The sequence below is a fragment of the Anser cygnoides genome, chromosome 1 (genome assembly GCF_040182565.1).
Source record: "Anser cygnoides isolate HZ-2024a breed goose chromosome 1, Taihu_goose_T2T_genome, whole genome shotgun sequence".
Lineage (NCBI taxonomy): Eukaryota > Metazoa > Chordata > Aves > Anseriformes > Anatidae > Anser > Anser cygnoides.
Genome location: NC_089873.1, coordinates 97,286,136 through 97,296,027, shown reverse-complemented (window position 1 = coordinate 97,296,027; position 9,892 = coordinate 97,286,136). Strand labels below are relative to the sequence as shown.

The window sequence follows — 9,892 nt, the reverse complement described above, 5'->3', positions numbered from 1 at the left end:
ATTTACATGAAAGTAAAACATACAGTTATCTATAGGAAGACAGGAGCTGTTGAAGAAACTAAATAAGTTGTTCATATACTCTGTCACCTCTGCTTCTGAAAGTGTCAGAAACTTCTGAGCTAGATGGGGAAGGCCTTCCAATGAACAAGTATGGAAAAAACTGGCGATGGAGGAAGCTCCTACCTTACTCTGCCATGGGATAATTGGCCAAGTCTTTGAATAAAGTAGGTACTGGTTTTCTACTCAATTAGAGGTCTGTTTGATGTTGTAATGGATATTCCTACTATCCATATACAAGTTTTTCCTTTTTTAATTTTTTTTTAATAAGCTCTTGATCTCAGTGTCACTTTGCAGCAGGTATCATGTGATCTACAGGTTGTTTCACACATGAAAGGAACGGCTTAACTTTTCTGAAGTTTTGGAAATTTGAAGTTTCAGGTAATGTAAAGGCAGACAGCACTGAGCAACTAGATGGAGTTAGAAGCAGTAGTCACTGTAGTATAAATTCTTGGTATTTCATTTCTTTTCACTGGTGGGCATGTGTCTCCAGTCATTAGCAGAATTCCAGTGGCTTCACATTGGCTGCATTCATCACAGAAATATAGAAAATAGTTTATATGTGTTTATGTATGTCCTAACTCATACGCTTATGCCTGTATTTACAAGTAGTGCATTTGGAAAGAGTCAGAATGTACAAGAAGTGTTTGAGTAAGTTTGGGTAATGGTTCAATTTGTTTGGAAAATGTTAGAAGTTAGTCTTGTTCCCATTCCCCAAACAGTTCTGCCACTGACGTAAATAGGACTAGGCCTTTTTATCTATGCCTGCATGAGTTATTCAAGAAAAATTGCAAACTGCATGAGCCGCTCAGATACCTAGCAGCTCCCAGCCCTGCCCACGTGGGGATTCTTACCTGACCACACAATAAATGTCTTTCCTTGGATAATTGTCCTGGTCACCTCAACAGCACTTAAGGCAAGCCATGTGGCGAGTGCCGCCTTGTTCTGCCTGTGGTGGTAAACCATCCTGCTCCGCGCCCAGCTGCTGAAACACCATTGGTGTCAGGCTCTGATCTTTCCGTTCAAGACTGGAGAGGAGGCCCAAGGCAACACAGGGTGGGGAACATGGGGAAGATGAGCAGGGAGTGGGATGGAGGGGTGAGAGGATGGGGTTGGACCCTGGTTCTGTGGCGGAGAGGAAAGCAGGGAGGGGATGAAGCAGGGGGCAGTGCCATGGGGAGGGCTGTGATAGAAGGGCATGGAAAGTGCATTGTGTAAATGTTCTTTAAGTAGAATCAGTGTTAGAAAGGTGGGGAGGTGAGAGAATGGAGAGAGAGCTGTTTTGAAGCACAAGAAGAAACAACACAGGCATGCTGCCACCTGTGCACCTTGGGGGTTCATCACAGAACTGGGAGATGTTGTTGCCAGTGCGTTGGTACCACATGAAACTTCTTTGCTTTTGGAAAAGCTTGAAAATATTAAAACTAAATATAGTTGAGGCCCACTCCTTATTGGATTGTCAGCTCTTCCTTCTTAATATAATAGTCCAGTCTTGATCAACACATTATTAACAAAATCATGCTTGAATACTGTGCCCTGGGTACAATTATTTTCAGCACTCTACCTTTACTTCTTCTTTTGTTGTGTTCCTATTGTTCCTTTTTCTTCCCTTGACAGTAAGCAGATGACAATAAATTGTTAAATTTACTGCCTCCACTTTGCCATGACTTGGTGCTGGAATCAGACCAGTTGAAAGGCCTAGCAGGTACTGTTTTTGTTAATCTCAGGACATGATGGATTTATTTGTAATCATGTAGCACTTAACTGAAGCCTAATGGATTGACAGGCATGCTGTAATGAGGTTGTCCTGAAGGATCGTTAGGGACACCACCACTTCTGTCCTGGATTATTTGTTCAACTATATGTCTTACTGAAATCCAAGCATGAAGACAAACCCTTTCTGGGATGAAATTTTGTCTTCTTAAGGTATATGATAATTTTGTAATGCTTCGTAACTCTTGTCCTTCGTATGTGGCTTTTTTGGGGGGGAGATTCTCCTTTAGTCCTTGCCAGTTCTGTTCTAGAACCCTCAAAAAAAAAAAAAGAAAAAAAAAAAAGAAAAAAAAAAAAGGTGTAAGGAACACTCAAAGTCCTCTTACCTGTCCAAAAGAGGATAGACTGTATGTTTTGTTATTCCTGACAAGTATTTGTCCAGACTGTTAAGTTATGAGTCCCACTTCAAGTGATCTATTCTGGTACCTCATTATTCTTACCCTTAGAAAGACTTCCCTGTTGCCTAACCTGAATCTTCTTTACTACAGTTTACTTCACTTACTTCTTTGACAGTGATTCCCATTCCCTTTGCAACAGCTTTTTATGTACTAGTAATCTGGGTAATGTAGTCATTTCTGGCAGTAATTCCATTCTGTGTATGGTATCTGCGTTTATGATCATTCATGCTCTTTTCTGAATGTTCTTCATCTGTTTCTTGAAAAGCTCTGTCCATAACTGGACGGTTTGCCTCTTCAAACTTCCCCAAACTGCATAGAGCTGAAAGATCACTTCCTGTGTCCTCAGGGCTGCATGTCTGCTTATAGAAAGCTCCAAATGATGATTGTTCCCTTGTTTCACCAAGATTCTGCAAACTTATATCAAGCTTATAATTCACAATAACCCTAGATCCTTTTCTGAAAAACTGCTGCCTTCTCAGTTATACCCCATCTTGTATTTATGTCGTTAATTATTTCTGCCTAAGCACGGTACTTCATGCATACTCCCGTTGAATCTCATCCAGCGCCTCTACACCATTTCTATTATTTCCAAGGTCATTTTGAATTTTATTCAGTCACTCAGTGCATTTCCAGGTTCCTGTGGTCTGCAAGCTTAACAAACATGTTTTCTATTCCATCATCTAGCTTATTAATGAGAAAGTTTAATAGAACAAAACTCAGGGCAGCAACCCAGTTGTAGTCTTGTATTTTGATAATTACTGTGTGGATTCCCTTATCTAAGAAGTTTTGTATCTATGACTATCTATGTTATCTGCTTCTGACTATGCTTGCTTTGCTCCAAACTTGTTTATAAGAATGTTATATAAAACTGCCAAAAGCTAAAATAAAGTTAAGGTACATGAATGACACTTGCTGCTTTCTACAGGGCTTCTTATCCTGTTCTGGAAGGAAATAAGGTTGTTTTGACATGATCTGTTCTTAAATCAATGTTGATTACTACTCATCTTTTTTAGTTAGGTGTTTTCATTGATCAAGATTTTTTTTCTGGGAATTAAGCTTAAGTTGATTGGTCAAGAATTCCTTTGTTCTTTCTTTTCTCCTTTTTCTCTCACTTTTCATGGTAGGTACTATATTTATTCCAAACTTTTCTTGTCTCTCACAAAGTCTCCAAAACTGTTTCAGACAGCTCTTTAAGGATACTGGGATGAAATTCATCAGGCCCAAATGACTTGAAAAATACCTAACTTAGTTAAGTACTCTAATCTGTTTGCTCTTCTGGAGTAAGAACATATCCCTCTTCATGAGTATTAAGCAAATTATCCATGTCTCTCCACTGGAAATTTTGAATGAAAGGTGACACAAAAAAAGGTGTTAAGCACTTCAGCCTACTCACATCATCTGTCAGTTGATCTTCCTCTCCATTGATTTACAGATCCATATCTTCATCTACCTAATGAACTAACAGAATGGCTTCTTGTTACTCTTGGTATCCCTCGTTAGTTTTGTGCTTTGAGCATAATGATTTTGCTCCTTCATGTTTGTACTATTTTTATAATTATCGTCTTCTTTTCTGATATCCTTCTGTTTTCTTTGGGCTTTTTTTTTTTTTCCATTTGATAGCAGTAAAGAGCTCATAATTTAATGTTGATTTTATTGTAATTTCTTCAAAGAACGGTTATGTCTCCTTTTTTTTTTTCCTGTAGACTCTCCCTGAGACTTCACTCAACAACATTACTGTCCACGTTGCACTCTTACCCACTCAGTCTGTCCATACAGGCTAGAGCCCAGTCTAGAAAAAATGCCCATTTGGTCTTCTCTTTACTTTCCAATGAAAGAAAAAAATTCTCGCCAGTGCATTCCATGAAGTTTCTGGAAAGCTGTGATCTGCTGTTTTCTTTTCTCCAAAGAATGTGCATAATTAATCCCCATTTTCACCAACTTTTTCATGCAGACGCTTCAGGTTATCTCACAAATTGTTCTGAAAAGTCAGACTCATCTTCCTGTTTGGTAGTTTGTGGTATTTCCCCGTCGTGGTGAAGCCTGGGTATTTTTGCCTTTAATCACTACCTGTGGTTTTTCACGAGGTTTGACGCTCTGCACATTCTGGACCTCAGAGCGTGCTTGTGCTTTCTCAGTTTTCCAAGGCAATATGCCCTTCCTTTTTTTCCTTTTAGGTATCCTCACACAGGTTACATACCCATATATGTTACAGCCATATAAGTAAGTCTGTCAGTTTTCTCTCATACTAATTAAGCATCGATCTTGATGATGCATTACGGTTTCTAGTTTATTTTCCTATTCACCAAACTTCTTGTCGTATTATATGGACATAGAAGATGCTTTTTGTCCTTGCCCAATCCGTGCTTCTGCTGTGAGGACTGGGAGGAACACTGATTCCTTCACCACTTTGCTTCTAGAAAATTGTAGTCACTTTTGAACCTTGATGTCCCTAAAGTGTTTTTGTAGATCCTTCGGTATTCATTATGCCCTCTCTATTGTGTTGTGCCCTCTTCCATTGTTACTTCTCTGAGTTGGAACGTCCAGGAGACTATCCTGTCCTCACTTAAAAGCCACGTAATTCTATTGCAATCTGCATTTACTGACTTAAAAAGTGGTTTATAGTATCAACATATTGTACTTATTTTCCTACACTTTTGGCTTCCACTTATTTCTTTTTTTCTTTATTTGTTCTTCTTCCTTTTTTTTTTTTTTTTAATTATTTCTTGCTCTTAGTTTGCAAGTTCCTTGCAGCAAGGTTTTGTTCTCTCATGTCAGCTATGTCCCAATAGACTTGCTGTTTTTCTCTCAGTTCTCCTTGTACATAATTTGCTTTTCCTGGGAGCTTTTTTGGAAGTTTTGCAGATCAGTGCCATTGCAACCATATGGTTCCCCATAATTGTGCTCTAAAATTACTTTGTCCAATTTTTGTCCCAGCTTTGTGCAAGTCTCCTCTGTTGACTAACTCTGTTCATTCTCATTTGCTGTTTCAGTCTGTTGTGAACCAGGTGAAGGTTGGATGGTCTTTCTTTAACCTTGGTTAGTTAGTTAATAGCAATTCCAGAGAGTTTGAACTGTACATCTTAAGGCAACAACAGATTTCCATAGTATTGAGCCAACAACGTTTGCAGTGTTTGCCTGAGAGGAAATTTTCTTCACAGCAGATATTCATTAGCCCTTGACTTAGTACTTGGAAAGATGGAAGGACATCTGAACACGAATCTGCAAGTTTTTCCTTTTGTTTGTTTTCTTTTTGTTTTTAATAACAAACCATTGGAAAATTCCAGAGAAGATAATATTTAAATTATCTATACAATCTAGTTTCTTACATTAGTTCATTCAGAGACCAACATTTTAAAATGATAGTTGAGTACAGGTTTCTTAACTTGAATCAACTTAGAGGAAAATGCAGTCAAGACAGCAATTTAGTCTCCCTCTGCTATCAGAGGAGGAGAAATACCTCTACAGAGCTATTCATCCTAAATATATTAGAGTTTTGGGATGGGATTAATGGCTCACTGAAGATGATTATGGTGGCTTCAGTTAGATACCTAACTTTTAGGAAGTTAATAGTTAGATTATATGCATCCTAGATCAGATTTCAGATTTCATCCTAGATCTCCTGATCAGATTTCTCTGAAGAATATTTCCTCTATTCTATTCTGTAGAAAGCTACCATGGTTTGTCTAGCTTTGGAGAGATTTTATATGTTAGAATTTTCCAGAGTTTGGAAGGGTTATAGACCTTTTAAAAGATTTCCCTTTTTTAAATCTCAAGTTATCTCCTTGCCTTTTTGATTGTAACCTGCTCCTTAATTTTGTTTGTGGTGAAGAAGCTGTTCAGATTGATCATTTTGGTGTGGCTTCTTTTTGATGGGTCAACAATTTGCTCTCCAGCATTGCAGGTAAATACTATTCCATGTTACCTTCCTCACAGGTGACACGAAGATTAATGTTTGCACATAGTTCTGAGTATATCTAACTCTCTCTAAGTTATCCCTGTAGGTGACTATTTTTACTTGTATTTTGGATCGTTTCATGATGTAGCCACTAAAAATAAATGATCCTGGACAACAGATTAGACATATTTGTTGTTTTTTTGGGAAGAGCTAATGTCATTTTGGTGTTGCACAAGCTTTCCTCTTTATCTCTGTACAGCCGTAAGGTGTCCGTGACACTATTATTCTGGCCACTCTGTTGCCAAAAAGTTGTCAAGAAATTAGTGGAGAATTCAGAGAAGAGCAACAGAAGTTAAGAGGCTGAAGAGATTGAAATATGAGCAAAGATTACAAGAATTTATTATGTACAGTTTGGACTAAATGATGACTAAGACATATGATAACAATCCACAAGTATTTGAAGGGTGTAAAATATTAAGACAAAAAAAAAAAAAGAATTATTTTAAGATGTTCAAAGGGGTAAAACTCGGCAAGGAAAAATTTCAGCGTGAACCACAAAAACTTCCTGAGGAGCTGCATGTGCTGGACTCGTGGATTGGAGTCTACAAGAAGATGGTAAAAAGCCTACGATTTCGCACCGCCCTGGGATCACGCGCACAAGGACATGGGTCTGACTGCACAGGTCAGGGTTCGCCTGCTTCTTACATCGTGCTTTTCTGAGGGCTCCTGAAGAGTGAGCTGCAGCACAGGGGCTGTGTGCTGGTGGCAGCAGCCTGCCTGCAGCTGCTATTTTTGTGGAGCAGCCCTTTTCCATCAGATGGCTGTACGTGTACCCATCCGTCTGATAAGCGTAGGCAGAATCAAGCTATCACCAATGGAATAATTAATCTCATTTTCAGCTCGCTCCCTGCTGAGGTGTGAGAAGTGCCCAGGGAAGAGGGTGGCTGAGATGACACTGCAGGAACTGGTCTGTTGGTGATGGTTTGCCCTTGGCAGCTGTCTTCCCACACGCTCTCCTGACCTGGAAGCAGAGCGGTTTCACAGGTAACACAAAGGTGTGCCCGTAGGAAATCTGGACATGTAGTTGTCAGAAGGACTTGCAGCCCTCTAATACTGGAAGAAAACAAATGGCCCATCCAGGAAGGAAACTGAACACCACTGAACAGAGCTGTTCTTAAGAAACAAGACTCAAATAGGCAGAAGACTCAAGGAAATGTACTGAAGAATAGCATTTATAGTGTCCTGGCAGAGGACTGGAATGACGTCTTAAGCATTTTCCTTTTCCTTTTACCCTCTTCTTTCATTTCTATTATTTGTTGCAATCATATTAAAAACTGTTTTCACTTAGATTTTTTTCCCACAATTTAAGAACCCTTAACACCTATTTATTCGTTCTGATAAAGGCTGCCGGTTTACACTGTAGGCTTATTGTAATTAGGAGGTCTTTTATTGTCCTAGTGAATTGCAGTGGACTATTTTAAGCCTAAAAATATTTAACCATCCTGAGCACTGATTAATTTGGACAGTATTTTTGTTTAATAGGGACATCTTTACTGTTTACAGCTCGTTTTGCACTCTTAATAGATATGGACAGGAGGAGTGAGGACTACAGCTCTTGTTCCCCACTCTGCCCTCTGTTCCTCATTTTTATTTTTGTGTGTGCAAAACCATCATGCATGCCAGCTTGGGAAGCTGGCATCCCTCCTGTTAAGACCGAACTTGCTCTCTGTTGCAGTATAAATAGTGCTTGCTTCCAACTTCAGAGCAGTACCCATGTTGCATGTGTTCTGTAGCTGACTGTATTAAAGGGTTTTCCGTGTAATATAAGGCTTTTATATTTGTGGCTTTAGATTTGCTGGACAACTCTGATCACGCATCTGGGGATAGGCCTTTAAGCTTGTGTGATATTAGGGGGCTGGAATATTTCAATTCTGGCGTGGCTCAGTTTAAGAAGGTCCTACTTCACTGGCGTGTACAGAAGAAAGAAAACCAAATGCCATTCTTTAAAATACTCCAGATATAAACCTGGGAGCATTCCCAACTTTGGTAATCCTACATTGTCTGTAAATCACTGGGAGCGGAGGGGGAAATTGCACCAGGTGAACCAGATGTATTTGAAAATGTCATTTAGTTTGCTAGTCTGGGATTTTTGATTTGATAAAAGCACTTTGTTCTGCTTTGTATAAAAGCAGCTGGCCGGGCAAACTGAGACCAGTTGGTCAGACAGAGGCCACAGACAAAGACAGTCGGGGAAGGTTTAGGAGGGGGGCTGATTTTTGATTATAGAAGTAAAGAACCATTACAGACTTTGTGGGCAGCATGTGAAGTTTTGCCATGACCGATTAGTCCTTGGGCTTTTGAAAACTGTTCTCTTAAAGTTATGTGATAGAAAGCAATAGCTGTTTTCCTCAGACTTGCTAGAACTGTTATCTTTCCGATTGAAAATGCTGGGCTGTCTGCCCCAGTCATCCCCTTGGGAAGTGCCCTTCCCATCCTTGCCTTTCTGGCACACGTGGCCAGCTGGAGGCTAAGCCCTGAAGAATAAGAATTATTTTATCCTTTTATCTGTTGCATTTCATTTTCAGAGTTTGGATGGTCTGCTTCTGCAACATCAGCCACTGTTAGCTTCAGTAGGCAGGCTGGACACTCTCGAGCAAGTGTTGCAGAGAGGGATGCTGGGTTTTAGGGTTGTGCTGTGTTGCTACAGATCATGTCACCTCAGTGTGTAAACAGTCCAAAAATAAAAACAGCAAATGATACAAAAAGGAATCCAGTTATATTTTTATATCTCATTAAGTTTCGCTCCTCCTTGTGGTTTTATTGGCAGAGATATCAGGGGAGTGTATATCTCCATCTGAGAAGAGGCGAAAAGATCCGCATTGGTTGTGTGGGTGGACACTTTTTTGCCTTTTTTTAAATTTTATTTTCTATGGGGATTAAGTGGGAAGGGGTCTAGGCTCTCCCACACCTGTCTCATTTGTGGATATCCTTATTTTATCACGTATAGAAAACATCTGTTAATTTAAGACTAGTTACTAGTATCCTGCCCAGGGGTTCTTTATTTAGGTACTCAGCTACAAGAGCTGCTGTCCCAAGCTGTCATACACAGAGCAGATTGCTTACTATTGCTGTGAGCCAAAGGTATAGGGTATAGGTGGGTGGACTTGTTTTTGAACCCTGAACTTTTCCTGTGTGGTACTGACAGATGAGCGGGTTGGAAAAAAGACAAGGGTCCACAACCAGCAGCTTTGGGTCAAGGCACGTCTGTCCCAGAGCCGTGCTTGAGCTTGGGATATGCCTGCAGAATACTGGCTACAAGCATCGGCCTTTTTAGTCCCTGCTGTTTAATGTGAGCCTGATAACTGACTTATACTGTTCTCTTTTGGTATTTTGGAGATTCATTGACTGCCTACCCCTAGTCTGCAGGGAATGGCCAGGACGTGGCTGGATGATTGTGTTGGAACTTGACCTGCATTTTCCATCCAGACACCCAGTGCAGGCCAGGTCAGGGGAGGGAGTGGGAAAGATTATTGCAAGCCTTTGGTTTTCGTACACATAGATCCACCGAGAAATTCCCTACCACGTGTTGTTGTTGTTGTTTTCTCGCCTAGCTTTGTGCTGGGATCCTCCAGCATGCTTAGCACCCACGTGGTTGGTGGCTTTTCTGGAAATGAATTATGGCTGTCAGAAATGCTAAAGCCCTATCCCAGATATGTTCCCACATCACGTTTAAGTTTATGCTCGTGTTATGGTCCAGTCAACTTTTCTG

At 40.1% G+C, this 9,892-nt stretch overlaps 1 protein-coding gene across 37 annotated transcripts in view; it reads left to right on the top strand.

Annotated features, from left to right (window-relative positions):
- Positions 1-9,892, top strand: part of ZBTB20 (zinc finger and BTB domain containing 20) — a 480,501-nt gene that overhangs the window by 19,367 nt on the left and 451,242 nt on the right. Inside the window, exon 1 of one of the 37 annotated variants that reach the window (XM_013183948.3) lies at positions 4,931-7,167. The exons of the other annotated variants lie outside the window; for them this stretch is intronic. The gene's annotated coding sequence lies outside the window, so the exon portion shown is untranslated. Of the gene's footprint in view, positions 1-4,930; positions 7,168-9,892 lie in introns of those variants that run through there. 37 annotated transcript variants of the gene reach the window in all.